The following is a 25,923-nucleotide window of genomic DNA, read 5'->3' on the forward strand; positions in this document are numbered from 1 at the left end:
GAGCAGGCGTATAGCGCCACCGAGAAAGAGTGTGCATGTCTCGTGTGGGCCGTTCAGAAATTGTCATGCTATCTAGCCGGCTCGAGGTTTATCATTGAGACGGATCACTGCCCTCTCCAATGGCTGCAGACCATCTCTCCCAAAAATGGCCGCCTCCTGCGCTGGAGCCTCGCTTTACAACAATATTCCTTTGAGGTGCGTTACAAAAAGGGGAGTCTCAACGGTAACGCCGATGGCTTAAGTCGAAGCCCCTAACGTAGGAATCAGCCTCAAAATTGTTTGTTACTGATGTTTTTCTTCCTGAGGCAGGATTTCTGGCTTAAGTCGAAGCCCCTAACGTAGGAATCAGCCTCAAAATTGTTTGTTACTGATGTTTTTCTTCCTGAGGCAGGATTTTTTTTAACATATTGCTTTTGTTTAGTGTTTCAAAGTGATGATATGCTTTCTAGTGCAATTTTTCAATTTGTGGACGCGTTCTGAGTGATGCTAGACTACTGTAAGGAACTAGGCAGTGGTATAAAAAGGGGAAAGAGCCTGGCAGGGCTTAGTGAGGGTTGTGCCGTGCTTGCTGACTGAGCGGTTGAGTTTCAGCGTAGTTCTAACGCTTGCCGGGAACGAGAACAAAAATGTGAACTCTCCCGAAGTCACTTTGCAGTGTCCCGTGCGAACCTGAACGAGAGAACGAGGCCTTCTCTGTGCGCTGCGCTCAAGAAACGTCGAGGGACGCCCGACTTCGGTTATGAGCATCATCGAGCGACATCCCTCCGGACAGCGGATGCAGTCCCCTGTCCATCGGGATCTCCTTCCCCCGGCGGGGCGGTCTGTTGCGTTTCGCCTGCGACACGTGGTTTTGCCGGCGCGACTGCGGCGGGGCGGCAGACATTTTGGCCCGATCGTCGTCGCCGCAACACTCATCGCCAGGTGTTTCCAGGCGCGACTGCGGCGATGCGACCGCCTAGGGATCATCCTCGCATTCCAGTCATTGTGCCCGAAACAGGCGATGCCAAAGCAGGGATCTCATTCCAGTCATTGGGCCCGAAACAGGCGATGCCAAAGCAGGGATCTCGTTCCAGTCATTGTGCCCGAAACAGGCGATGCCAAAGCAGGGACCATCCTCTCATTACAGTCATTGTGTCCGACCGGCAGCGCCACGACAGGGTGCTACGAGATCGTGCTCGACATGGTGCTACGGCATCGCTACGACAGTGTGCGTCACCATTAGCCCATTGTACATTCACGTGCTCGTCTTTTGAGGGGTTCCTTCTTGCCCTCAACTGCGAGAGTATAAAAACAGCTGCCCCCGGACGCCAAAAGGAGGGCTCCGATTTCTTCTGTTGAGTGAAGTGCTCTCCCGTCTCTCTACTTCGGTCAAACCTGACCGCCAACTCTTTGCGATGTTAAAATAAACAAGTTGTTTTGTTGTTACCCGTCGACTCATGCTTTGCCGGGACCTTCGGATGCTTCCAGTTGTACCCCAGGCCGCCAGGCCAACGCTACCCTTGGGGCTTGCGACCCAGGTACAACCACGGGCGTCAGCGCCGAGTTCCCAACAGATCGTACCAGCAGTCCGATTCCAAACATGGTGTTAACAGCGCAATACGTAGGCGGGACACGGGACGAGACCACAATCGCTGACTTTCAACTCTAATATGAATACAGTACAAGAGAGCAGCAGGCAGCATGTCTCAACCAGAGCAGCTCAGACAATCTCGAGCTCGCGCCTCCCGGACGAATAGCGATGTGACTGCAGCGCCGGGCATTTCTCTTCACTACAACCGCCCCCCCCCCCCCCCATTGGAAAAGAAGCCATCCTGGCGACTCATGGTGAACATAGAATCATGGGGCCGTAATACGGCTTCAGGCATTGTACCTGGACGGTTTCACAGACCACGAGAGCGTGGGTCCGTAGGTGGAGTGACAGGCTCGACAATATAGTTCACAGGCGACGTCTGCGCTACAACACGGTAGGGTGCTTGATATTTGGAGACAAGCTTGGATGAGAGTCCAGCAGGAACGGCAGGAACCCAAAGCCACAAAAGGGAGTCCGGAAGAAAGTGACAATGCGGGTGATCATCGTCACGTCGAGATTTCGTTGCCTTTGGTCGACGGCTGTAAAGGAACGGGCGAGCTGACGGCATTCCTCTGCGAGGCGGGCAGCTTCAGAGATGGGCGTACATTCGGATGAGTCGGGTCTGTATGGAAGAATGGTGTCAAGGGTAGTCGAAGGTTCGCGGCCATACAAGAGGAAGAATTGGGAGTAAGTTTGTGGTCGCCTGTGGTGAAGTGTTGTAGGCTAACGTGATGAATGACAAAATGAGGTCCCAATCAGTGTGATCAGAGGTGACGTATTTGGAGAGCATGTCGCCAAGGGTGCAGTTAAATTTTTCCGTCAGACCATGAGTTTGAGGATGGTAGGCGGTGGTGGTGCGCTGAATGATGCGACATTCAGCAAGGAGCGCGTTTACGACTTCGGAGAGGAAGACACGTCCTCTATCACTCAAAAGTTCGCGAGGTGCACCGTGACGGAGAATAAAGTTCTTCAGGAGGAAGGATGCTATATCACGAGCGGTGCCAGCAGGCAGAGCGGCTGTTTCTGCGTATCGCGTCAAATGGTCGAATGCGACGACTATCCAGCGGTTTCCGGAAGCCGTGCTCGGATGGGGTCCATACAGGTCAATGCCAATGCGATCGAAGGGCCTGGCAGGACACGGGATTGGCTGGAGTGGACCAGAGACATGCTGAGCAGGAACCTTGCGGCGTTGGCACTGAGGGAACGATCGAACGTACTTGCACATAGAGGTGTACAACCCACGTCAATAAAACGTGTAGCGAAGCCGGGTGTACGTCTTGAAGACACCCGCATGTGCACACTGCTGGTTAGTATGGAAGGCAGAACATATTTCACCACGAAGACGTCGAGGTATGACCAGCAACCATTTGCGGACGTCAGAGACGTAATTGCGGCGATAGAAAAGACCATCCTTAATTTCGAAGTGTGATGCTTGACGGCGCAAAGGTCGAGAAGGTGAAGGAACAGTCGACGGGTTTGAAAGAAAGCGGATAAGAGCACTAATCCAGGCATCTTTGCGTTGCTGCGAAGCCATGTCGCAGCCTGCTGGGAACGAAAGTACTTGGTCAACGGCAGAGAGGCAGGCATCGCTTTCGGTTGACACGGACGAACGGGAAAGCGCGTCGGCATCGGCGTGGCGGCGGCCAGACCTATAGGCAATGCGCACGTTGAAATTTTGCAACCGCAAAGCCTAGCGAGCTAATCGACCTGAGGGGTCTATCAACGTGGACAGCCAACAGAGGGCATGGTGGTCTGTATTCACGTCGAAGGGGCGGCCATAGAGGTGGGGTCGAAATCTACCAAGTGCCCAGATTATGGCCAAGCAGTCCTTCTCCGTAACGAAATAATTCTTCTTGGCTTTTGTGAGGGTGCGGCTTGCGTATGCAACGACGTACTCGTCGAATCCATATTTGCTCTGCGCGAGCACAGCGCCGAGTCCAACACCGCTGGCATCGGTGCGTACTTCGGTCGGAGCTGTCATGTCGAAGTGACGCAATATAGGCGGCGAGGTCAGTACACGACGCAATTCTTGGAAGGCATCGTCACAAGCGGACGACCAGGCGTAATCGTTCAAGTCGCTCCGTAGAAGCTGGTTCAAGGGAGTGGTGATGGACCCAAAATTTCCGAATGAAGCGGCGAAAGTAAGAACACAGGCCAAGGAAGCTGCGAGTGTGAGTGAAAAACTTTATCAGCTCTAGATTCACTGGTCTTCTGCGGTCTTCAGATGGAATCGTCCATCTTCTAGCACAACGGTCGGTTGCCCTTAGTCCAGGGCTCCGCTGGATGCTGCTGCCAGTTGTGCTCGCCGAATCAGACCTTCTTGGTCGACCTGGCGATCGCTGGAGAGCACTCCCTCCCATTGCTCCGCACTCGGGTTTGGTATAACGGGTACCACGTCTATCTTCTGGCATGCCCACGTTATGTGATACAGCGTGGGTGTTTCGTGGCACCAGGGGCATTTGTCATTGTATTGTGTGAGATAAATTTTGCTGAGTACGTTTCGGTTCGGGTACGAGCCCGTTTGTAGCTGCCTCCACGCGACAGAGTCCTCTCTGCTAAGGGAGTTGTGCGGTGGTGGATACCACTTTCTGCAGCCCTTGTAGTAATTTCGTATCGCCGAATAGTCTTGGGGTACAGGTTCGGTCTCCTCGAGGTCGCCTATGTTGGATGCTCGGTAATAAGTGTACCCTCGAGCTATCCTGTCCGCCTCTTGGTACCCTGCCACTCCCGTGTGTCCCGGCGTCCATACTATCGTATGCCTAATTGGTTCTTCTTTTGTTTGTCGTTCTGTTATGGGGTCTCCGGAGCGGAGTATGCGGAGCGCTCCGTGCCCTATTCCGCCGCGTAGGTAGTTGCGGCACGCTGTTTGCGAGTCTGTAAGGATTGTTAGAGACCGTTTAGACCGATATCCCTCCGCTGCCGCTAGAGCAACGGCCGCTTCTTCAGCCTCGACTATCGTACAGCCTTGTAGTGATGCGCTGGTGATCTCGCGTAGGTTCCAATCAATCACCGTTGCTACCGCGTTGCTGTTGCTCTGCCCCGCTGCTCTGGCGTACGTGGATACGTCCACGTATACTGTCGTTTCTTGGGGTGCTAGTGTCTTTTGTAGGTATTCAGCCCTCGCTTCTCTGCGTGCTTTGTGTAGGTTGGGATCCATGTTCCGGGGTATGGGTGCTACTTTCAGTGTGTTGCGATACTCGTCCGGAATTGTTTCGGTCCTCTGTATCTCTTGAAGTTGATCGGCGCAGCCTAGTTTCTTCAGGAGCTCCCTGCCAGATGGGGTCTGCTGTAGTCTGCGTTGTTGGGAGACTAGTTGCGCCTCTTTCAATTCGTCGAAGGTGTTGTGTAGTCCTAAGGCTAGGAGCTTTTCGGTTGAGGTGTTGTGGGGAAGGTGGAGAGCGGTGTTGTAGGCTTTGCGTAAGGAAGCTGCGAAGTTCTCTTACGGAGGAAGGTTTGGGAAAATGCAACTGCACGGAGCTTGGCGGCGTCAGGAAGAATACCGTGTTTAGATACTACATGGCCAAGGATGGTGAGCTGACTTGCGCCAAAGTGGCATTTCTTCAGGGTGTGCTGAAGCCCGGCGGCAGTTAGCCACTGTAACACTTCCTCCAGCCTACAGAGATGGGTGCAAAAATCGGGCGAAAAAATAACCACATCATCTAAGTACCACAGGCACGTTTTCCACTTGAGACCACGCAGAAGGTTGTCCACCATACGCTCAAATGTTGCGGGGGCGTTGCGAAGCCCGAAAGGCAAGACACGAAATTCGTATAGGCCATCTGGTGTTACAAAGGCCGTTTTAGGTTGGTATTCGGGTGCCATGGGTACTTGCCAATAGCCGCTGCGTAAGTCGATAGAATAGAAGAACTCTGTGCCTTGGAGACAGTAAAGGGTGTCGTCAATTCTCGGAAGAGGGTAAACATCTTTACGAGTTGTTTTGTAAGACGACGGTAATAGACACAGAATCGAATCGATCCTTCCGTCTTAACAAGAACAACAGGAGATGCCCAGGGGCTATCCGAAGGCTGAATGACGCTGCGCTTGAGCATGGCAGCTGCTTGGTCGTCGATAACACGGCGCTCTGTCGCGGATACGCGAAATGGTCTTTGTCGCAGTGGCGCACTGGTACCCGTATCGATGCGATGGCACACAGTTGGCGTGCGGCCCAAGGGAACATGCTGGCAGTCGAAAGACGAACGGAACTTGTCGAGAAGGCGTAGAATCCGGGCGCGTTGAGAAAGAATCAACGTGTCGGCGATGTAGCTATGTAAAACATCGGGCGAAGTCGGCTCCTGCGCGGGGTTATAGGTCATTCCGGCGACCTCATGAGTGGCGATGGAACCAGTTGGCATGTAAATAAAGGCAGCAGGGTCGACACACTGGGCATGGCCAATGCACTGCCCACAAAGCAAAGTGAGAGGACAGGACGATCGGTTGGTGACGAGCAGTCTGCTGACGCCTGCATGAACGTCCTAAAGAGCGAAAGGCAGCGGGGAACATTTGCGACGAGCGAAAATTGCAGATGGCGTAAAAAGTGCGCTGTCATCAGCAACAATGTTGCATGACTCTGTGGCAAGGGCAAATTAGTGCGCTCGAATTGTAACGTCTTCGGCGACGTATTCTTTATCTTCAGGTTCACAAGCGTTAAGGAGTGGGGCATGACACAGCCTTTGAAATTCCACTTCTGCACGAAAACAGTCGATGACGGCCTTATTAGCGGAAAGGAAGTCCCAGCTCAAAAAAATTGGAGGACGCTTAAGCTTCGCCTTCAAGAGTGGAACGCGACAGCGTTCCCGTCGACCCGCCAAGGGGTGGAAGACAATGGGCTACGGCGCAGCGACTACGCGCCCCGCATCGGACGCGGTGAGCGTCGAGCAACGCAGCGTTCGGCGCGACAACGAAATGTGCGCCTGAGCAAGCGACGCACGCCTGAGCCTTAGAAACAGCTAGTTTCTAAGGCAACACCGCGTTCACTAGAGGCGCTTTTGTACCGCTTTGAAGCATCGAACTCGTGGCTCAGTGGTAACGTCTCCGTCGCACACTCCGGAGACCCTGGTTCGATTCCCACCCAGCCCATCTTGGAAGTTGCTTTTTATTTATGAAGTGCCTGCCGTGATTTATCGCTCACGGCCAACGCCGCGGACGCCGACGCCGACACCGACACCGACGCCGACGACACCGGCTTTTCTGCGACACGAGCTCCTTAACGCTATCGCGTTAATAAGATCGTGGGAACAAGAACACAGCACCAAAAGTTCGACGATGTAGAGGAGGCCGTTGATCACAACGCGAGCAGTAGACGCAGCTGCAGGCGTGATGCGTTCTGCGCTGGCAGTACGAAGTGACACGTTTGATAGTAGCATCGTAACTTTTCTGAGTTAACGGCAAAGTTTGGCACTAATAACTGAAACTGCGGCACCAGTGTTAACGAGGGTGAGTACAGCGACGCCGTCCACATATACATCAATAACATTAGTCGGAGAAGGGAGACGCCTTGGTCTGTTTGTGGGTGACACAGTTCTTGCCTCTGGAACTGCGACGATTAGTTTCCCCGTTCCGGCATGGAAGGATGACGACGCATCGGCGAAAGCGAGCGGTGGGAAGATATCTGGGCAGGGTTCTGAGACGTGGAGGATGGCGGGTATGGGGAAACGTATGGTTCGGTGTCGAAGCTACGGCGGTAGGATGTTGCGCGACGACGACAAAATCGTGCAACGTGGCCAGGTAGACCACACGCAAAACTTATTGGCTGGTTGTCAGGAGTGCGCCATTGTCCACTGCTGTGTGGGTACCGCGGCTGAATGAAGTGAGCAGCTGGACGCAGTGGCACGACTGATGGAAATGGCGCAAAGGTCGGAGGTGATGGCCGCGCGAGAGCCTCGGTATAGCTGAGGGGTGCAGTCACCTCGGGAAAAGCAACGGGGGTCGGCACCGGCGGAGTCTCGCGTGCAGAAGGGAGAGCTGCGCAGACTTGCTCGAGTATGACCTGGCGAAGGTAGGCCGGCAAAGGCGAAGGTGGTGGCGTGGCTGAGGACAGCAGCGAAAGCTGACGAGCGACCTCAGCGCGGACGAACTCCTTTATCTGACAAAGCTGGGAGTCCATCTCAGAAGCCGCGGTCATGCTTGCGAGGGTTTCGTCGGACGCAGGGGGCGCCGCGTGAGAAGACTCTGTTTGCAGAGCTCGCCGAAACTCTGGAAAAGCTCAATGACCTGGGAAACAGTGCCTGGGTTATTGGACAGCAGCATATGAAAGGCATCGTCGGAAATGCCCTTGATGATGTGACGTACCTTGCCCGCCTCCGCCATCGTCGGATTGACACGCCGGCAGATGTCGACGATGTCTTCTATGTAACTGATGAATGTTTCACCAGTTTGCTAGGATCGGCTTCTGAGGCGTTGTTCAGCGCGAAGTGTGCGCACGCCAGGGCTGCCGAAATCTTCTGCGATGCTGGTTTTGAAGCTAGCCCACGTGGGGGGACCGGCTTCGTGGTTTTTGAACCACAGCTTGGCGACGCCCGATAAATAGAAAATCGCGTTGCCGAGCTCGAGGGGATCGTCCCATTTGTTAGTGTTGCTGGCACGTTCGTACGGTTCCAGCCAATCTTTCACGTCTTTCTCATCGGTGCCGCTGAAGATATCAGGATCTCGCTGACGCTCGGCACCGGCACATACGATGGCTGGACATCCCCACTGGTTGGTGGGGATGTCGGGCTGGGGTTGTCAGGCATGACGGATGGCAGAGTTCGGGTGCGTAATTCCAGATTAGGGAAAACAGCAGCACCTCCACCAGAATCTAATATGAATGCAGTACAAGAGCGCAGCAGGCAGCGTGTTTCAACCAGGGCAGCGCAGCCAATCTCGCGCCTCCCGGACGACTGGCGATGTGGCTGCAGCGTCGGGCATTCCTCTTCACTGCACAGCAAATTTTATTTGAAAGAAACACGGCTTCTTATACCTTTGCCCACATGTGTCACAGACACGTGATTGCACATCATGGGAAACATGCACGTTTTTTGCAGAAGCTCCATTTATTTTTTGTTATTAACAAGGACGACGTGCTAAGGCATTGGCTACGAAATCTGGCAATCTCCGCTGCCTCAATTATCTCCCGAACCAGCTGGTCATATTGTTTTTCAGCATTTCACTGCGTCTGAATTCTGCGGCACAAGCTTTAGAGGGGCAATCCCTGACGCAGATACCTAGATTTCTGTTCGCCTGCTCGACGCTAAGATTATGTTCATTTAGTCTTTCGGTCGTGCGTCTTCCAGTTTGCCCTATATACGTTTCCCCGCATTTCAAAGGTATAGAATACACCACGGCTTCCGTGCGATCCACAAAACGGCTCTGGTGATTTATCGTGCACCCTTGCTGCTTTATCGGCTCTTCTGCATTGACGCGTCGGAAGAGGCTTTTCAGTTTTTTCAGGGCAGTAAGCACAACATTACCTCCACAGCTTCTTTTCCAAACGGTGAGATATGTTGTGCACGTAAGGTAGGACATGGTCCTTCGTCCTTCTTTCATTTTTGTGTTCTCGCCACCTTGCTCGCCATTGACACGCTCGAGTTTTAGGTTCTTGCTCATTCGTTCTGACACAAGAGGGTGCGACGGGTAACCAGCCTCAGTAAGGCGGTCAACCTGTCAACGAAAACTTTGTTCCATCGCGTGGATGCATGATTTTATAAGCGCATTTGCTAGAAAAAGGTTTGCAATGGCTCTCTTCACCAGTTTTGAATGCGCCGATCGGAATGGCAGTCGCGCCTTGTAGCCTCTGGATTCGCGTGTGGTGTCGTCTTCTCGTCTTGTGTCCCGTCCACGTTTTGCGCTGTCAACACCAGGATGGAAAACCAACAAGCCCAAGCTGCTATTCTAGCGAAAATTTTCTGCTTTCATATGTCTGGCTTTATTATAGGTGACGGTCGGTTGTTCAGACTGCGGGTTTTCTGAAACGGGTGAGAGTTTACGAACGAAGTAGGACACTTGAGTTTGTTCGCGTCGCCTATAATGGCAAGCAGCTATAAACTAAATGTGGAGCACAGCGTAGCGGATTTCCTGCTATGTCTCGTCCTCGAACGGAAGCCGCAGCGCTAGTCAGCAGTCTAATGAGGGGAAAACAAAAGCGGCCAGATTAAGCAGGCCGGATGTGTGAGGCGACGTAGTGGATACGCAACATGAGCATTGTCTGTTTTTCTTTTTTGTACACAAGTACTGTCCCCTGTTCCGGAGATCGCTCTCTCACGAGAACTCGTGTCTGCCATGCAGAGTACAGAGAGATCCAACATCTTCTGACAGGTCAGGACGAGGAGTTCTTTTTGAATGCGGCGACATAGGTGAGTGTCCTGCGCTGATAGCTTTCGCTGAAATGTAAATGGCACCAATCATATACATTTCAGCGCATACATGTGTTCTTCGTTGCACTGCTTTGGCGATGGCGCTTCGAGATGTGTTTTACAGCGAGACTGTTATGAATACATTCCAACAGCTGCCTCGGTTGGCCATGTTATCCGCCACAGCAGCCGGTGTCCGTCGCCGCTGTAGCCGGGAATGAGAAAAAAAAGCTAGTTCACGCCGACATCAAACCCGGGCACGCTGGGAGGGAGTCAGCTGCTCTACCACTGAACCACGGCAACGCTTGCAAACCTGCAGCGGAAAGACGCGCGCGAGGAGACACGCGGTGTGACGTACGCGCCGCGTACCAACAATACTTTGCATGGCTGTTGCATATTATTACACCAGGTGGCACCCCATGTGGCAGCTGCATAGGTAGTGGTACAAGGTACATAGAGAAGGCTTGAGGAAGATAAAGAAGACTAAGGAGATGTACACGAAAAGTGTGGTTGAGGCGTCTTTCACAGGAATCGGTAGAACATGAAAGATAAACGCGTCTTCACAGAAGCTGTTCATGGCACGCGCCGGAGCACTTGGCAACTTCGCCATAAACCACAGGCGTTCGCAAAACGTACAAGCGAAACTGAGCGGCTTATTAGTAAACTGCTTCGTAAACTCACTGTCCGCTTAAAGGCGCACGATTTGCGGGTCGGCGACCGTGTTTTGATTGGCGCGCGGCCTCCTGCTACCGAGTCGCTTCTGCGACATTACCAGCATTGTGGCCCGCAGTGTCTTGGGCAGCCAGTTGAGTTGCGACGCGCTCAGCTTCAAGAATGTGAGTTCGCAGCGTGCGCCGCAAACGCGCGTTCTCGCTTCACGCTGGCGGGCTGCGAGATTCGCCCGTCAACGTCGTTGCCTTTCTGCGCCGCTTAGCGCAGCAGTTAGTTGGCGCCATCGCAAGCCAAGCAGTAGGCGGCGTGCAAGCACTGTTGATGCGCGTTGAAGCTGCATTCCGTAGGCGACGAGTCGTCACAGGCTAATCCGGCGCGAAAGACAAACCATGTGCGGAAACTGTCACCTCAGCAGAAGGCTTACACCGCCTACACCACTGGCAGGGGAAGATGGCCTCAGTGAAAATAGCCAAATGATCTCAAAATGTTGCCCAGAAATAGCCAGACTCAATTTTATTGTGAGCGAAAGGTAGCCAGAAACATAGCCAAAACGTTTGATGATATTCTGCAGGTGTCTTGTAGATGGTCTCGAAATCTCACCGCATATTTCCTGCTCCAAAATTACGTCCGCTACATACAACCAGCACAACGCTCGCCTCTTCATAAAGAAATCTACTGAGAGCTGTCACTGAGACGGAGATTTGGACACCATTTATTGTTACAATAAACCGAAGGATTTCTTTTCCGATTTACTCATGACGTTATTCGTATTTACGGAGCCACATTCTGCGTTAACTTCAGTTGGCGCCTCGCTGTGCACGAGGCGTTTTCCATAACAGGCGGATAACATATTGCCAGCGCCAAGCTCGAGGATGAGCTTCAACAGTTCACGCTCGTGCAACCAAGAGGCGGCCCGAGCTCAGGGCATTAAATTAGGGATGCCTTTTCTAAGCTTGACTTAAAAAATCAACGTGTTATTTCTTTCCCGCCCTCTTTCTTTCTTTTCCAATTTACTCGAGAGCAGCCCGACGCTGAGTTAACAAATGCTGCATGCTTTGAGGCACACGGGACTCTGGAGAAAACCAGAAACCATCTCGCATTTCCTCTCGCGAAGCAGCGGCAGCTGGGACTGCAATTCACATTTGAGTGGGAACAAACGAACGAGCTGCTGGCCCATGAAATAATAGGTGAATTAAAATTTATAGTTTTTATTGCCGCCTACATTACGGCGCTGGCAATAATCCAGGTGGTATTATTAGAGAAAGGAGTTGAATTGGCCAATACTTAAAGGGGTTGGGACACCAAATTTTGAGGCTATAAAAAGTATGTTGTAGGCTGCTTCCGTATGCAAGGACACTCACAACGAGGTATTGGGCGCTGCAAACATTTCACAATAATTTTAATTCAGCTCCAAAGAGTAATTAAAAGCTCCTTCTCGTGGTCGAGACCCATCGCTAGCGCGGCAGTTGTGACGCCACAGTGGAGGAACGAAAATATTGACGTCATAGCGCACTAGCACAAAAACGTGACGTATGATGAGTAGCGATGAAATGCCGATTACGGAGCCTGCTGAGCCAAGCAACCGAGCATAGTCTCCACTATGACCGAGCTACAGGCATATAGAAATTCTTTCATAATGCAAAGAAGGGGTAAGGCGTGCAGACACGGACACAGGAGGAGAGAAGTGCCCGCGAACGGCAAACTCCGTCCTGCGATCATCACACCTTGCTGGTGAAGCAGCGCACTGACACGGACACAGTGAAGACGAACAGGAAAAGACGACACTCGCTGTACTCGCAACTATTTTATTTCAGAACACATACTTCATATTTATATACCTGCGCACCCTCAGACGTCAAAGAAAATCAAGGCAAGATTAAAGGCATTTTTTAAAAATCATTTGCCCGCGCATACTCGGGTGTACTTGGACGTAAGAGTGAATGAAGTCTTAAAAGTGTTCAAGGACAACAGCCAAGGACTGGCTTTCACTGTTGAGTTGCCGAAGAATGGCAAGCTACAGTTTTTAGATTTGGCGTTAACTTCCGCACCGGACCACGTTTGCTGGTCATACAATCCACGATCAGAAAAACCCTTGCTTAGCTATAATTCGGGACACTCTAAAATTGTAAAAAGTGGCATAGCTTTCTCGTGCCTGAGGGCGGCCTTAACTAAGTCTTCCCGGAAAAAATAAAAGAAACGTTCAGCCAACAGGTTATCAGACTAAAGAATGCAGGATATGAAAAACATGTACTCTGTACATCAGCTTATAAGTTGATTCGTTATGTGCGCAATAGCTATCAGAAAGAGCACAACAGAAAAGAGATTGATAGCAAAAGAATTGTGTCACTACCATATGCACACAAAATTGCGCATAACTTAAAAAACGTAGGTGGCAGATATGGTCTACGAGTAGTTTTTTCAGCACCTAACAAACTCGGAAAAATATGTGCCGGACTGGATCGTAGAGTTTCAACAAAAGCAAAAGTAAATGGTCGTAAGTGCACAGTCAAGCAGAAAGAAAAACTTGTTGAGTGCAGGTCATCTGTAGTCTACTGTTTGCCCATATCATGTGGAAAAGTATACATCGGCCAAACGGGTCTGTGTGTAAACACGAGACTTTTGGAGCACAAAAGGTCACTGGGAGGAAACATCCATTCCCACATTAAGGGGCACTGCTCACAACATGGGTGCTGGCCGCTTTACAATGATACCACAGTTTTATCACACCATAAGGACCAACTAACCAGGGAAATAATCGAAGCCTTTCATATTCACAAGAGGGGAGAGGGTTGTATCAGTCAGCCATCTGTACATCTAAGCCATTGTGAGGTTGCCTTTTTGGAAGTACACTAAAGAGAGGAAAAAAAAGTGTAATAAAAATGGTTGTTAGGGTTGCAACAAATTATGATAGGATTGCCACACCATGATAGATAGGTGCCATATCTTTGACGCCCGAGTATGCGCGGCCAAATGATTTTTAAAAAATGCCTTTAATCTTGCCTTGATTTTCTTTGACGCCTGAGGGTGCGCAGGTATATAAATATGAAGCATGTGATCTGAAATAAAATAGTTGCGAGTGCAGCGAGTGTCGTCTTTTCCTGTTTGTCTTCACTGTGTCCGTGTCGGTGCGTTGCTTCTCCAGCAAGGTGTGATGATCACTCACCAACTAGCCCAACTTTCCACTTTACTGTCCGTCCTGCGAGTTGCCGTGCGGACGGGCCTTTACACATTGAGTGTAATACTAGCCGGCCGACTCCGAAAGGGACCAGGTTATGCCGCGTTCGTGTTGTCCGCTTCTCTCCTTACATATTCACATAGTTTTGCAGCTCGGAGCGGTCTCCCGTTCGCTTGGCCTTTCTCAATGTGAAGGCCCGTCCACGTTACCGGCACGGAAACTCGCCGCACGCCGTTTGCCGTTCGCGGGCACCCGTGTGACGGCGGTTTCGCTCGTGAACGGCGAAATTTCCTCGCCGTAGAGAGGACGGGCCCGGGACCCATTTGTGCGGCAGCCGTACGGCGAAGCGGCCAATCAGCGACCGAGGAGTGGTCACTCTGGCACCGACGGCAGCCTCACCGCCTCTGATCGTTCGGCGTCGCCGATATCGTCGCTAGGCCTTTTCCGGTTCACTTCAAAGCTAAAGCTTACGGCGATTCGGAATGAATCACCGACTCTCACAAGCCGCAATATTTTTTTACCGTTGTTATCGCTCTTCGCAATAATTATAATAATCGCGACATGCACTTCGAATCCCCAGTTGTTTACCTCTGCTGGCAGAGCACGCGTATGCGCCAGCAGACGACGCAGCATAGTTTTACGTCACCAAGCCGTGTTGCGTTTCCTCTCTTATGACGTCATACCATCACCCGGAGCCCAGAAACCGAAACCGAAATTGCTCGGTATAATAATGCTATTATTAAATTATTTATCGGGTATATATGAATCCCGCGGTGTGTATCGTGCTTCCTGAAGCAGTGCGCAACGCTTGAATTGAAGCACGCATGTACGAAAATTTTCATGTCTCCACCGATTCGCTGGTAAGATTCGTGCCATATGAATACGTGAATTAAGTTTATGTGAATGCAAGTACGAATGCGTGTGTTGCCAAATTACTGACGGAGGGCTGTGTACCTTGAAAAAGAATAGTGCGACTTCAAAGAATAATAAAGAACTGCAATTCTACTAAGAAACACAAAAAATCAAATTATATAGGTCACCCCCCCCCCCCCCCCCCCGCGCACGGCTGTCATGAAGTTAAGTACAAAGTAAACACCTTTGTCTAACAAATCCAAGCACTATACATCAGAACAGGAAGTCAGTAAAACAATACATATATATTTTTATAAACTGGCAAGAATTCGTTGCCCATCCGCCACTAAGATGTCTGCAAAAATGATAAAATTTCGACATAAAAGTACAACACGCACCTATTCAGTATATCGAACACCTTTTTTTTTTCCTCATCACAGCTGGAAAATACGCCCGAGCAAAGTACAATGTAATGAGGACTAATAAGAGAAACAAAGAGGAATTACAATGATGATAAAGTACGTGCATATAAAAAGTAAGCGATAATCGCAATTACGCAAAATTTAAAGGGGGAAAAATGTCGCAGGAGTGCGGTATGAAAACCGACGAGTTATCACCTTTACGTTGGCAAGGCAATCACTCAGCGACCTTTCGTGAGCTACTAACTGCCTTGCCATCTTCACTGTGGACGAACATCGTTTTTCATATATTTACGGAGTCTATTATTGTAATAATATGCAACGTTCAAGAAGTACAATGATACAACCGCAAGTTTCACGTAATAAGTAGCTGCTTGACTAAAACAAAGAACGAAAGAACAAACACTGCGTAGAATCCCAGTTGTTACTTCTCACAATAGGGATTTGCGCAAATGGATTAAGTATACAATCTAGCTCCATATGAATTAATTTCCAGTGCCACTTGGACCATATAGAACTGCAGTTGAAATGCGACAGAAACTTCAACTAGCCGAAAATCTTTACGCGAGTCCCCAGTCTCTGCCAGACCAAACTTAACGTGAAGGAGCGCTTGCGGTGCCTAATTAGACATGCGGTTTGTCCAATCATTCTTTCTCAAAGAAACCTGGCTGAGCACGCGTTCGACGGCTGTCTTCGAAAGAGACAGCTCAAGTAGTGACAAAGTAAGCTCAGACGTCAATGACAATGACAATGACAATGATGTTTATTTGCATCAGGACATGACGCGAGGAGCATGCAGAAAAAGCTGCCACATCGACAGCTTGGATTTGGGAACATGGGAACATTGGATTTCCCGCACTATTTTTGCGTTCCTGGTGCTTGACGATGCTCGGTGATACTAGAGCAGAGTATTTCGTTTTGATCGGCAGTCGAGAACACTGCGCTCCGCTGATCATGAACATAAACACTCGAACCGCCGCGTGTCTCGTTTGGAGCAACTTGCGGCTTTTTTCATAACGTTACTGAGCAAATAAAGAACGCGGTGATTTGTAGGAAAACCAAGGAATAGGCTTCGAGGAATTCTTTATAAACATTGAAGGACCACGCGCGAAAACGATTCGCCATGACATGCGTGTAAATACTTAAGCTGCTGTGTAAGCCTACATAATAGCATGCTGTATGGCAGCCGGTACGGAACACGTACTCGACAGCTGTCAGCCGCACCGTTTCTATTACTGAACCATGAATGAACCGGCAGCAGATGGCGCCGAAACAACAAAAAAGAAAAAAAAAACCCAAGAGAGTTTAGCGCTGAAATGACGTATAAACGTGGCAGCCATGATTTTACGCCATCCTTCCAGCTCCGATATTACCTTAAAGCACAGCACTTTTAGCAGAAATGAGCTTCGGGTGGATTTTCATAAAACAGCGTTCCCGAATTTTCTGAGTATTGACGCGTCCTCGGGACTCGGAAGTCCTTAAGACAAAGATAGCCCAAATATAGCCATGTAGCGAACTTGGAATATTCGACGCCAACACGTATAAAAAGTAGCCCAATTTGGCTATTAATAGCCCAGTCTGGCAACCCCAGGCGTTGGAGCCTCTGCTGCGTTGAGTATACGGATGCGCTCACTCTTGGCGCTCGTTAGTGTCATGACGCAGTACTTCGCTTCACCGCTAGAAGGCGGCGGTACCTGAATGGTCTCTTCCTCGCCGGTGTTGCGTGCAGGGTGAGGATATTTTTTGAAAGGGTACTCGCCGCCGCGACCGGTTTTTACCTACAACCACCGCCATTGCGGATCTCACTTCTCAAGGCGACAGGTGCGAGGAAGGAGCTGCGGCTGCTTGATCACTCCCTTTTTCAGTGAAATGACTGACTGCTGCATGTGCGTGTGTACGAATGATTCCAGGAACGGTTGGAAACTTTACCGTTTTCCGACAGAGCCGAAGAGAAAGCTGCAATGGCTCGTGAGCATTAGGCGGGACCTCGCCGACATGCTTTCAAATGGTAAATAATAGCGCAGGGAAGTAGAGGCCGATGTCATCAATGACTCTGAAATTTTATTCATTGAAGAACTAGAAACATTTGAATGCAACATCATATTGTACATCGGCGGCTTTCTTTGCATGCACATGCGCTACGATGTGTAGAGCGCAAGTATCTAAGTTTTATTTTAATTCGCAGCAATTATGGCCGTGTGAATGTTCGCAAACCAGTCATCAATGCATGTCAAAACGTTTTTCTTAAAGAGGCAAGCGTTTTCTGTACAAAATAAAGCTAATAGAAAGTAAATGTTGACCTATATTTGATCATTTATTCAGAAGCAGCAATACAGGCTATTTTGTAAGGCTCTCCTTGAGATGTTATGAAGCCCAAGCCTTGCACAAGAGACTACATTTCCCACTTTCAAGGGGCAGCGAAACATAACTAAACATGATACACTGTATTTTAGATCATGATCCCAGATCAAGGCATCAACTCAATGCTATTATCAATTATGTACCAACTAGGCCCAAATGAAGTTTTACTGCAACTCAATGTTGTTCATAAATTCTATCAAGTTATCTATATTAATAATGAAGATATATCTTTGAAGAGCATCTCCTTTTAAGCGGTTCTCGTAGTAGTGGCAAGGTAAATATACCTGGTAGCGAAGCTTCCATAGGCGCCCATACGTTCAAAACATGGCGGTCCATAGGCGGTTCATGGGGCTTAACGCCATCTGTATGTGGTGGGAACACTTCCGGCGGAAGAAAAAATGATGCGACGCCATGTCCGTTAAAAGTAGAAGTGACGTCATTTTGTTTTCGAAGGCGCGAGCTTTGTTTTGTTGTCCTGCCTATATATTCAAATGCCCCGTCATTCGACTTGGTGGAACTTGATGGACGTTTCGAGCTTTCAGCGTAAAAAGCGATGCAGGAAAAGGCCAGTTGTACGGTTGTCGAAATCGCATCCCTGCACAGAACATACTTTCTTTGGAGGCCGACGAAAGCTTTAGGTGTAGAGTGCTGATCCTATTGTCGGATGCCAAGCCCGTCGGCCAGCGCAGTCGCACGGAAACAACTACACAATTATCTGGCGGTCTTAACTCGCTACTTTTGACTGAACAGATTATGAAGCGATGAAGCTACCCGCGTCACCAAATTCAGACAAGCTTCGACAAGCAAGAAAGCGCTAACCGTGAGGGGGGCGTATTTCAGCAGGTGAGCTTCACGAGTGCGCCTTTCTGCCCATTTAATGACGTGCATTGCATTGCGAGTGATAATGACATCAACGCCCCCTGTAGCGATGGGCGCTGAAAAGAAATGCATTTATTAATAATAATAAAATTAAATAAACTTGTATTTTCTTAACTCGTCACGAGTATATAAAACTGACTAGGAATTTATTTTCGTTGAATGAGCCTAACTGTGTCTCGCTTGAATTAAAAAAACGCGTTTTTCTTTCCCAATGTTTGTTCCCTCCAAACATAGTCGCGCTTCAATCGCTGCTCCCATAACCCCCCATGCTGATGTCGGTGACAATCTGTACTGAACCGCTTTTCGCCCGAAGCTTCGCGACCTATTTGAATCGACCTTGGTAGTGGTCTGTGGAGTCGCGTCGCCCCAACTTAGATTCGAGCGAGCCCGGCAGGAATCGCCGCAAACAAAAGGGAAAGGCGCAGCTGTTGTCTGCAAACGGCAGCAAAGCGTGAAGATATCAAGGCGATCTCGCTGTTGATTCAGCGGCAGCCCTCGGGGCGTGGCCGCACGCGTGCCACCTCTGTGAATCACCTTGGATTACAAGAGAAAGTGTGAAGCAGAAAAACATTGCGGCGGTGTCTGCAGCTCGCCGAGGCCGTGTGCGTGTGAAAGGGGCAGCGGTTCACTGAGCAGGCGAGGCTAAATAGAAGATGGGCTTCGTGAAGACTTGGTGTTTCGTGAGAGCGCACGTTCGACAGAGGCATCGCGACGTGACTCCGCGCTCGAGGTCATTCCTTAGTTTTTAGGGCACCTCTGATCTCCGAGTCTGCATAGGCCGCGCTATCGTTATATTACCGGTAGGCTCTACTGTTGGCATAGAATCGAGAAACTGGGCAAAAAATGTAGCGTGCGTGGAGTACACACACTACTGAAGCGGCACTGTCGTAGTCAAGTGTTCGACGAAAACTCGTCTGGCGAGGAAACATATTGGTGCAAAGAAAACGTGCACTCGCCAAGAATAAATGAAAAATAATGAACAGACGTTGCGGGCCCCGTACGGATCCTCTTGATCACAATGAAGATATAAGCATGGGCTCGTGGCTATTTGGGTAAGGTAGCGCAGCGCGCGGGTGTATATCTCGTGATGATTACCCCGCGTCCTGTTTATCGTGCGTCTAGTTGATAGAATGTAAAACGATTCTAAAAGCAAGCGGGCAGATAAGTGTTTCTCTTTTACGACGATGGCTACCGAGTCCCAGTCAATGATCTGTCCGGTTAGTTCTTGATGTTCTGCCAGGGTGTTCGCACTTGTGTGGTCCTTGGCGACGTCATTCATGTGTTGTTTCAAGCGCCGTTTAATATATCCGCTGTCGATGATGTACGACACGTCACACTACTTCCATGGTATCTTGTAGATCACTACCGGGTAGTCTGTGTGTTTCAAAGGGTCCTTTTCGAAACCAGCGGTTGGCGAAGTTTTCAGGAAGGCACGTGGGCAACTTGTTCACCGTAGCCCTTAAAAATTCGTGCAAGGGCTTCGCCTGTTCCCGCTGTGTAGGGTACCGCCGCGCGCTTCAATGTTTCTTTCGCCATTTCACGGTGAGGCTTCGCTGATTCGCGCTCCTGCGTTCTGAGCAACTGTAGAGCGTAACCATTCTATATAACAGGTCCCTTTTCACAACCTGTAGCTCTTGCCTACGTTTCGTGTGGCTGGAGCAGACGCGAAATGCCCGGGAAAAGAGTGGTGCTGCTGCAACGGATCGCTTTTTCCCAATTGGGTGCGCCGAGTCGAAGCTCAGGTACTTTCCCGTGTGCGTTGACTTGACGTTGACACGCTACTCCTCAAGCCGCTTGAAGTCCTCTCTACGAGGACATCCAGGAAGGGAATTCGCCTATTGGTTTCCTCTTTAACTGTGAACTGTATACTCGACTTGAAGGAATTTAGGTGCTCGAGGAAATGTGTTGCGCGCCGGCGAGGGATAATGCAAAAGCAGTCGTCCATGTATCTTAGAAAGAGCTTTGGTCGCGTCCCGAATGAAGCTAAGGCGGCACTTTCCAGAGCCTCCAGAGCAACGTTGGCTCAAACGACGGACACAGAGGCTTTCATAGCTGTGCCGAATACTTGCTTGTAATACTTCTTCTTAAAGACGAAGTAGGTATGCTAAAGGCAAAATTTTAGAAGGCGGCGAATGTCGTGAGCTTCGAATGGCATGCGTTCAGACAAAGAAGAGTCATCCTCGAGAAGTTTCGTGCTGCACTCGATCGCATAGTCAATAGGCACGCATGTAAACATTGACTTTACGTCAAAGAAGATCATGACTTCGTCATCGTCAATGCAAGCTAGCGCTTCTTATTTGCTCAATGAAATCAGCGAAGTCTTTGACAAAAGTGGTCGTGAATCCTGCAAGCGGCCGAAGAATACGGTGCAGGTAGCCGGATAGCTCGTACAGCGGCGAGCGTACCGGAACATCGGTCTCGTAAATTTTCGCCAGTCCGTAGATAGCGGGAGCCGATCCGCTGTGGCAAAGAAACGTGTAGTAGAGATTATTTTGTTCGGGAGGGGGGACAAACTTGAAAACTTCAGTAAGCAGCTTCTGGAGCTCCGATTCCACCTTCTTCCTTGGATCCGTAGCCAGTTTGGCATGAGTAGACGTGTCCTGGAGCAGCCCATTTATCTTGTTGACGTAGTCCGCCACGGGCGCCTTTGAACGTAACTTCATTCAGCGCGACAGCAGATGCGCCAACAAGAAATCATCGACGCACAGGTCGCGGTTGTTTTCGTGGTGCTTGGCGTCCTCCACCACGGGAGTCGTTGTTCCGGACGCTTCCTGGAAGACTGCGGCCGTTTTGATCTGCCTCGTGCCCACCGTCATGCGATGTGATAAAACCAGCTTGCGTTTCGTGTCTGGCTAAGTAGAGGGTCGTGGCTGGGTGCGTTGGCTATCGACGCGGAAAAATACACGGGTCAGGGAAACTGCTGTTGTAATCCGAAAACTCCCACTCGTTTGCTGCGGCCAGGCTGTAAGATGTCCTCATGTCGTACCTTGTCCTCATGTAGTACCTTACTTGTCAGCCTGCCTTAGTGCTGGGAAAAGAAGACAACCAAATTGTCATTTCACGTATTTATGTTATTATTGCGATAGCAATTGTATGGACACTTAAGGCGCATTTCCGCCGTTGGTGTCGCCGTCGCCGTGAACGTCCATATAAAATTCAAGGGCGATAAAATCTGCTCTGCGTGTCATATGCTGTATGCGCGAGTGAAAGCGTGCGAGGATGAACCGGAGAACGCGGCTCAATATCACGTGTACAAGCGAAGAAGTCGGGCCAGAAGCGTTGTCCTCTCCAGTCACGAGCGTTGGGCCTGAACCGTTGTCCTCTCCTGTCGCGCGCGTCGGGCCAGATGCGTTGTCCTCTCCTGTCGTGCGGGAAGCACGAGGATTAGCCTAGGGAGGGAGCGTTCTTCCCCGGTGGCTGCTGCTCATGGCGCGGCCGTGCGGGCGCGGTATCATGGAATACAGAACCAGCTTTAGAGAAGGGAAGCTGTACCTTTCACACTGCTACGAAAATAAGCAGCGGAAGCGCATGGGACTTACGTCAGTGTACGACAGATGGCACTGCTCAGAAGGGAAACGGGAATGAAGTGTCTTTAGAGGAAAATCTAATAATGCCGCTTTGTACCAGTAGCGTGCGCTGATGCGCGTCGGGCTCACTCCGCTGGCGTTGCGGTATGCCTCATTACGTTGACTGCCGCGCTGGCGCGTTCTAATTGCCAGGAGAACAAAGAGCCTCTACGGACGCCCACACAAACAAGCCACAAATGAGTGAACAGAACGTGCGACTTTATTGGCAGAAGAAAAGCAGTGCACCTTTTCGTACATGAGCAGAAATAAAATTTGCATGTGGAGATACGCTGGCATTATTAACGCGAGCTCGCGAATGGGTCACCTTCGTCGTCGCACATGGCGGTCTGGGAACGAGCAACAACCAGCAGCCCAAGCAGATTGAACAGTGCCTCACCTGTTTGCGCCGACAGTCGCCGTCGAAGGTGAGCAACTTCGATTGCGAAGCAATCGGGTGACGCAGGAATCTGCTGCCGCAGCCAACACAGCCACATGGACTACCTGACAATTTACCGTTAACTCCTTTCCAACTTGCACGTTTCCTTTCTTTCGGGGGCCGCTATTGTGTCACTCCCACTTGGTGCCCCACTTGGCCTCATTATAGACAAGTCGGTTTCGTGGGCATCACCTTCGGCAACCAATTTTGCGTGCTTTTCCGCCCATGTGGCTATCAACTTCATAGACGTCGGACCATGTAAGAACGTATGCTAGTCTCTGTTCATGCCAAATCATGGCTGAGAAAGGCCACAAGCACAAATTGCCCGCGGTTGGAAAGGTCGGAACGGGGAGCACCTATCAGGGTCCTTGCAAATTGAGATTTGAAACGAGGCTCTGCAATCGGTCACTTAGGCATACCACTCACATAAGGTTCAGAATAAACTCTATACATTCGCTAAGATTGGCATGGCAACAGTCAGCATCAACGTACGCGGGTCGCTTACGGCACATTCAGCCGTCCACCTACGGCCATATTGCTTGCCTTCGTCGCACGTGGTGTTCTGGTAACAAGCGACAACCAGTAGTGCAAACAGATTGGACAGAGTGTTTCGCTTGTTTTCACGGACAGTCGCCATCGAAGATGAGCAACTTGCATTGCGAAGCTATCAGGTCACTAAGGCATTTGCTGCCGCAGCAAACATAAAGACATGGACTACGAGGCATTTTAGCATTACCTCCTTTCTAACCTGCACGTTTCTTTTCTTTCGAGGGCCGCAAATGAGTGGCTCACACTTGGTACCCCACTTTGTCTCAATATGGACATGGTCGGTTTTGTTGGCATCACCTTCAGCAGCCACTTTTGAGGGCCTTTCCACCCATGTGGCTGTCAGCTTCATACACTTCCGACCATGTAAGCACGGATGCTGGTCTCCGTTCATGCCAAATCGCGGACAAGGAAGGCCACAAGCACAATTTGCCCATGGTCGCAGCAAGAAAGAACGAATGGGGAGCACTACTTACGCTGAGTGTGTATTGGGAGTCTATGTCGCTGTGCGGACTGCAGGAGCAGGTGCTTACATCGAGAGACGGCTTCCCAATGCAACTTACCAGGCCCCCACATCTAAGAAACGTAACATGGCAACCACATCAAAGCGGAGCAGTGAAAGCACGTTCTGCAATTAATCGGTTCAGTGTAGCTTGCACAAAGACCCAGGCTATCGAGAAAGAGGAGCTACCCGCAACGAGACTGGGAATCAAATATGGGAATGAGAAAACTTGCATTCAAGAAAGAAGCCACTCTGCTCTGCAAGCACTGAAGGCCAAATACGTTAAGAAAAGGCAAATGCTACAAATGCTACATAGCACACTGTTCATGGGTTAATGCAACACACATGCCGATGCCGCATGAACTATTTAAGGCGAGGAATTGCACATGGCAGCTTACACTAGAATATACTGCTACAGATATATCATGCTACTAGACAGTGGCCGCGTTTACATGAATACGGTAGAAGCGTATCGTATTATGTTGCCGTATCGCATTCCGTTGATGCACCTCCGTTTACATGTATGCGCATCTCTCTGGCTGGCAAGCTAGCGCCGTCTAGTGTCACATTTGAAGATGAGCCCCCTACTTACGGTAAGCATGCTTCCGCGTTTCCTCGCGAACAATCCGAAAGCCACACCATACGCACCGAGTGAGCTATGTCCTTCAGTGCGTCTCTGCGTCTGCACGTCCTGCTTCTCTTGTCTGCGTGCATGAATTTGCATGTAGTTTGGTTTACATTAGCACTTATCCGCTACCAAGAGCGTTGCCGAGAAATATGGCTGCTGCACACTCAAGCTTTGCAACTTGGCGCCAGTGCCACAACGGCGTCGACTTTCAGCGGATTGGCGGTGATGCAAGGTAAGAAAAACGTCCTAATTATGTGGTCCACTCTTGTTTACGCGAATTGCGTGTTCTTTAAAAAAAGAAACGACTTATAACATCATGAGTTGGAAATATGATTGTTTTGTAATCTGCACGTACCATGATCGATTTGATGCACTGAAAAGAAAGCGAGCGTTATATTGTTAAAAAAACAAATTAAAAAAAATGGTTTGTCACGCTTCTACGGTGCTGTGAAAACCGCAATGTTGTTAACGATCTACTGGCATTGCTGCTTCATCTATGTGAATCGCATTTATTGCAACATGGTATTATTTTCTTTATTATTATTTCTTTGCCAAGTACTAGCGGCGTTTTGTAGGACATGATGTTTCGTTAACACGTTTCACTACTAAGAAATTGTAAGGAAACGTTAGCTTTCTGTGCGTGCTTTTATATGTCCCACAAGCTGTGGCTGTGGTTAACAAAAAATTGAATATGAAGTAACAATCCACTGTACTTTCCTGTGGAGAATACCGCATGTTTTAGGTAGAAATATGTAGAAATGCTTGCAGTGTTTCCGTTAATTTATTCGTGCATTATTTTACAGATCGTTTATCAAAGGAGCGGCGCAAGTGGTCTTTCTGGGCATAAACAAGATCTGATGTATGGTGGTGTCGCATCGTCTTAGAAGAATTCACGGACAGCGACGGGAGGGAAAATTTTCGCATGAGCCGGGCTTCATTTTATGAGCTTGTCTCTCTCGTCGCAGACTATATGTTACCCAAATCTGGCTGGGTGAGAGCTCCCTGGCCCCTGGAAAAGAGAGTGGCCATTGAATTGTACAAGCTAGCTAGCTGCTGCGAGTACAGGAATGTTGCACACCAATTTGGCGGGCACAAAAGTACTCTAAAAAGTGCTTTTACATGTTCTGTCGTGCACTTACCAAGTATTACTTGAAGACATTCATAATGCTACCATCAGCACAAGAAGCCACAGCAATAGCCAGAAACTTTGAGCTCAGGTGCCACTTGCCTCAAATTTTCGGGGCGATTGATGGGACTCACATTCCAATAACTGCCCCGAAAAAAGGCTGCAGAGACTTCGTAAACAGGAAGGACTGGACATCGTACAATGTACAAGCCGTAGTGGATGACAGAGGCCTGTAAGCGTGTTTTAGCTATGCTTTCTAAACCTAAGACACCTAGACAACAAAGTATAGTTTTCCAGTGCTGTAGTTATTCATAGTTCAGCTCAAAGCCAACATAAACTCCTAAGAGTATTGCAGCAAGATGCCATTTAGCTCACATTTGTGTGCAAGTCACTGCACCCATGTTCTGAAGAAAGGGCTTGACGACCTTGTTTACTATAAATATGCTTTTATACCAAGAAGGCTGCTCTGAATGACCAGGACTTGCATCTTCAGCTAACTTACAGCTAAGGACTTCTGCTACACTAAGTGTGATATTTACTCAGTGATTTCTGTACAAAGTTGTGCAACTGTTGCGTGTTTCATATGATGCATTCTTGCCTTACTTTTTCTCATGCATAGCTGAACTCTTCCCCATGTTAGTGAGATTAGATAACAGCACAAAGCCTGGCATATCTTAAAACCTCTTCTGCAAAAAAAAGCATGATCTAAATGATGCCTAATTTTTCAGGTTTCGCAGCATCACTTGCAACGTGCCTGGATCAGCGCATGATGCCACAGTGCTCAAGCTGTCCAACTTGTTGCTGAGGAGCAACGACTTGCTGCCGGAGGGAGAAAGAACCTTGCGCGACTTCCAGATACCATTTATG

At 49.6% G+C, this 25,923-nt stretch overlaps 1 protein-coding gene across 3 annotated transcripts in view; it reads left to right on the forward strand.

Moving 5' to 3' along the window:
- The window catches only part of LOC142575082 (uncharacterized), a 221,018-nt gene that overhangs the window by 132,128 nt on the left and 62,967 nt on the right, over positions 1-25,923 (forward strand). Inside the window, exon 1 of one of the 3 annotated variants that reach the window (XM_075684061.1) lies at positions 9,794-9,897. The exons of the other annotated variants lie outside the window; for them this stretch is intronic. The gene's annotated coding sequence lies outside the window, so the exon portion shown is untranslated. Of the gene's footprint in view, positions 1-9,793; positions 9,898-25,923 lie in introns of those variants that run through there. 3 annotated transcript variants of the gene reach the window in all.

The sequence above is a fragment of the Dermacentor variabilis genome, chromosome 3 (genome assembly GCF_050947875.1).
Source record: "Dermacentor variabilis isolate Ectoservices chromosome 3, ASM5094787v1, whole genome shotgun sequence".
Taxonomy (NCBI): Eukaryota; Metazoa; Arthropoda; class Arachnida; order Ixodida; family Ixodidae; genus Dermacentor; species Dermacentor variabilis.